This window comes from Montipora capricornis, chromosome 13 (assembly GCF_036669925.1).
Source record: "Montipora capricornis isolate CH-2021 chromosome 13, ASM3666992v2, whole genome shotgun sequence".
Lineage (NCBI taxonomy): Eukaryota > Metazoa > Cnidaria > Anthozoa > Scleractinia > Acroporidae > Montipora > Montipora capricornis.
This window is the reverse complement of record NC_090895.1, coordinates 15,944,630-15,949,629: the sequence shown is the minus strand read 5'-3', so window position 1 is coordinate 15,949,629 and position 5,000 is coordinate 15,944,630. Positions and strand designations below refer to the sequence as shown.

The window sequence follows — 5,000 nt, the reverse complement described above, 5'->3', positions numbered from 1 at the left end:
ATGGATCTCGAGCAGAGCAAAATCGTAGATTCCCAGTTGGTGCAGGTTTGTAAATAATGAACTTTACTGGTGCAGAACAATATAAGCTACTCTCGCCTAGTAGTTCAAATTCACAATTTTATGTCGATCTTAATTGCAATGTGAACTAGGACACATTTTTCTCGTTCTGCACTCAACAGAGTAACGAGGTGAAAAATTCAGCAGCCATGGAAAAGGAGCGACTCGATGTCTCAACTACCTAACGGATGAGGGGCTGTCTGTAAACACTCTGGTAACTGACAGGCATGTACAGATCCGAAAGTACATGAGAGAGAGATGGCCTGCAGTGAAGCACCGGTTGGATGGCTGGCATGTTGGAAAAGGTGCGTTTTTGTACAGCTCTATGCATGTACACGTGAATGTTCATTTGAAGGAATCAATAACAAGTGACTTCAATAATCACACTGCATGTCGTAATTATTATTCCAGGTATAGGAAAAAAATCGATGCCCTTGCCAAGAAGAAAGACTGCCCTGTTCTTCAAAAGTGGAAGAAGAGTGTCGTTAACCACATGTATTGGTGTGCTGCATCTTGTGAGGATGATGACCCTGACCTAAAGGAAGCAAAGTGGTTGTCTATCACCAACCACATAATGAACAAACATACAGGACACAAAAATCCACTGTTCCCAAACTGTCTTCACGGTAGGTTGCACGGCAGGGAAAGAAAAAAAAAGTGGCTTAAGCCAGGTACGTATAAATATTACACTACAGTAACAATTATCTGTCTTGAGAGAGTAAATGCAGTTGAATTTCTTTTATTTTGCAGGCACACCACCTTTTGAGAAACTGGCGGAACTTCTGACGAAGATTTCTCTTATAAAAGATGTCAGGCAGATGTCAGGACAACATGCCACCTCATCTCTGGAGGCATTCCATTCCGTGCAAAATCACTTTGCTCCGAAACGCCTTGCGTTTTACTATCAAGGGATGACAAGCAGGTGGTACACAATAGAACACTACAGTTAGCATTAGGTGTCAACAGACAAATAAAGAGATCCTGAAATGCTCAAAGATTTGTATGCACAGAACCTTTCAACGAGCCGTACAAACTTAACGTAAATACAAACTGAATGATAATACTTTTGTAATTTACAATACAAGGCCATGAAAGACAACCATAGCGATAACTTATGCGTTGACCTAATTGAAGAATTAACTGTGTTAGGTTGTAGATAGCGATCTTGCACTTTAACGAGGACAGCAATCGAGAAAACGCTACACTTAACGATGGTTCTGAACGAGTGAACATTGCCTCTCCAAAGAACAAGAAAGGAGAAAACACGGTCGAAAAGGTTTTAGTCAAATGCAGCTACAGTAAGTCTAATTTCTCTCTCCATAACGATTATAGACTAAATCGACTGGCACTGAAGACAATTATGACCCCTGATCTTATTTTACTTGTCTTATACTGTATACATGTTATCCTTTTGCACAGAATTATGTTGCCCATCTCAAGGAAATGGTAATGAAGATTCTCCAGGGACAGGAGAGCAGTGTTTTGGCAAGATCTGCTGCTCCACGTTCATTGTCATCTGACTATGATCGCCCTGACAAGAATACTGCAGTCAGCACAATGAAATCACGATTTAAAAAGTGATACAATTCTCGCCGATTGTCTGATTGACTTTGCTATCTGCGCGGAACATCTGACACTTTTACACTCTGTAAACCGGAGCAAACACAAATTAGATTTAATCATTTTTATATATTTCATTTACCAATTAACCCAGGCGTGTAAAAGCTCGAGGTAACAACTTGACAATTGTTACGAATGTTTGAATACCAGATTGTGAATGCTCTACATTTAACATTAAAAATAATGCTTAAATTAGGTTTTTTTTCATGCTTTACTCGTCTGCAAAGCGAAATCCTTGAAAAGAAAAGTCTTCTTCAATGCCTGGAGGAGGGAAGTGTGCTCGAATACAGCAAACAGCACAAGATGGAAGGACAACTCTAACCTCACGTCCCAAAATCCCCCAGCACCACCTTGCCAGCTGCCTGTAAGCTATGTGACGGTTTTGCTTATGTTCTGGGCCCTCATAAGAGTTATGGTACTGCTGTTTGTACTGGTACCAAGCTGTCTGCAGTACCCAGTGGTTCAAGCAGACAGAATTAAAACCTGGGTGCTGCGTAATGCAAACAAGCGGCTCGGTCAGCCCTTCGTGTTCGACTGCTTCGTTGTTTTTGGCAACAATACAGTCAATTTCGGAGCAACAGATGCACTCTTCTACACGTTGAAGACGTTGGCAATTCCCACAAGTACACCTAAGGTATAGATACAATTAGTCAGAGCAGGGTTTCTCATATAGTGCAAAATAAACTTTGACTTGAGGAATTCTGTTAATTGGTCTCAATCGGTTCGCGCTGCCCCCATCGCGTCATCGAAACATGTATTTAAAAATGGGACAAATACCATTTCTCTGTCACAAGAAAGATTTATTTCTGGTTTTGGTTTATCGACACAATCAACAATAACACCGTCCTAAGTTTGGAATACAACAGCATTTTCTACACATTGCAAATTAGAATTGATCGCTCACCAGTCTGTATTTTGTAGTCACTCGTATTGTCGTTCGCTAGAATCATTTGAAGAGTCCGTACTCGAGCTTGCATCACTGTCGTACGGCTCAAATAAGTATGGCTGTGCTCCTTCGCAATCAATAAATGAAGGTCCCTCGGCACTTTCGTCACTACTATTATCGGAAGAAGAACAATTTCGCGAATCCTCAGACTCCATTGCACATTTTTTTTAAGTGCCCCTGTGATTTAAAAAACCACTTCCTTTTTTCCTTCAGATTTTGAAAGTGTGTTTGCTTAACACCTGACTGGCAAAATTTTGAGCTTTGATTTTTATCCAAAGGCCGTTTACTTTGAGTGTAAGTTTTGGATTTCACGGTCCGCCACTACTTACGTTCAAAACTGACCAATTCGACCTCAGACGGTTGGTTCCAGGGAAAAGTGACGTCAGAGGCTCACTAGCTTAAAATTTCAGCGTGTGAATGCAGCTTATTATATATGCAAACCGTGAGTTTAAAAGTCTGAAAGCCCAAAATCCCCGTGCTGCATATTAATTCTGCGACGTACACACGTATTGCATTCTTAAACTAGTGAGCCTTTGACGTCATTTTTTCCTCGATCCAGCTCTCTCAAGAACATAATGTTAGTAATGGCGGACCATTAAATAGGAAAATTACAGTTAAAATAAAGAGGTGCCTTTTTGAAATCAAGGCTTAAAACGTGGGTCACTTAGTGTTTTGTTAACATAATTGATTTTTTGGTCACAGGGGCACTTTAAGTAAAGTAAACAAGACACTCGAGAAAGGGTTCTTCTTTCTACGTCATCAATCACATGTTTTCAGAAATGTCGTTTTCAGTTCCGGTCCTCCGATAAGGGATATTTTTGCTGTTTCTCAGCGATTTTCAGACTTTTCTACCTTTTGTTTTCACATATTTTATCGTTTTTCCGTATTTATGATGTTAACAGTACCTTTTGAGCAAAAGTTGTTTTGAGGGATAGAGTATCCCTTTAATTGTTAATTTCAGTTTACAGTGTCCCCAATTAGTGCTCCAGCACTAGAACCACAAGACACTTAAATAAAGTTCCTTTCCTTTCCTTTGGCACACATTGTAGTAATTGGAGTAACTTATTTCAAGTATTTAGTCTAAAACAACCGTTGTGCTGGTCATTGGGTTAAGGATATTGGGTCATGGTTATTGAAAGTAAAGCGTTCTTTCACGTGTAGGGTAAAGGGGTTACCAATAGATTGTAAAGAAGCTGTGGTGGAGTGTCTGTGGGAAAGTGAAATAAAGAAAAGGGTTTATCAAGTGAGTTGATGTGGTAAATAATTGACCACTCTAAAGAAATTTGAAAGGTGACATTTTGAGCATTAGTCCTTCCTCAGAGCTAAACCCTTTCCTGTCTTTCACATAGTAGGACTAGATTTTGTAACAAAAAAACAGTCATGTTCTTTAATGATTCATTCCGCAATACATTGACTTGTTTAATATAAGATTTATAAATATTGGTCTCTCAGATTTTCAGTTAACAAGAGCAGTATACAGGGTGGGGTAGAATAGAGGTAATGGAGAAGATCAGGGAGGGGTAGGAGAAGTAGAACGCAAAGAAGGAATATCGCATTCTTTTTTAGACCCCCCAAAAAACCAAGCCCCTGTTTTTTAACTACACCCCCAAAAAAGGAAAATTCGTTTTTTAGAAAGTTGATAAAAATAAACCAGTTTAAAATATTTTGGACTGGTTCAAAAATTCTGTACTGGTTCAAAAATTTTGGACTGGTTCAAAAAAAAATTAAACCAGAAGTCAAAATTGAACTACAACATCTACATACTCTCATTTAAACACAGCTATTGACCAGACGGTTCCCATGAGGTAAAAAAAGACTGCTTATTCCTTTTTTTCTTAAGAGTTTTGAGATAATTATTTTGCACTGAAACACACGACAGGGGACATTTGCACATGTGCCTTGTGATTGAAGTGATGCCGGATTTCCAATGAAAAGTTAGTTCAAAAAGAACCATTTATGCAACCTTTTTATAGGGCTCTTGACTAAAAAGATTCCTTTGCAACCATTGTCTTTCTGTAGTTAAGAGCCAATCCCCCCCCCCCCCCCAAATGATTGTAGGTAATTCTCTCTCTCTGCTGTTTATACTAGGAGACTCAGAGAGGAAGAACAAGAGCACACTGTCAGTGGGAGTCTGTGCTGATGTTAGAGGCTAATCCTAACCAATTTTGAAACAATTCAACTTGACTTGTTTTTGTGATGACAGACTATCAGTATTACTTTCTATCAACCTTTATTTCAATCAATGCAAGCCCTTCTACATGTCTGGGAGGACATACTAACGCACTTTCTGGTTTTAAGCCTCTATCCAATTAATATAATTACGGGGAGGGAAAGATCTCATTTGTGCATTATACGTATTACTTCCCACTTTTCGGAG

The 5,000-nt window shown here is 39.2% G+C and overlaps 1 protein-coding gene across 1 annotated transcript in view; it reads left to right on the top strand.

Annotated features, from left to right (window-relative positions):
* Positions 1–5,000, top strand: part of LOC138030607 (NLR family CARD domain-containing protein 3-like) — a 47,116-nt gene that overhangs the window by 9,985 nt on the left and 32,131 nt on the right. Inside the window, exon 3 of the mRNA XM_068878495.1 lies at positions 4,712–4,764. The gene's annotated coding sequence lies outside the window, so the exon portion shown is untranslated. The remainder of the gene's footprint in view (positions 1–4,711; positions 4,765–5,000) is intronic.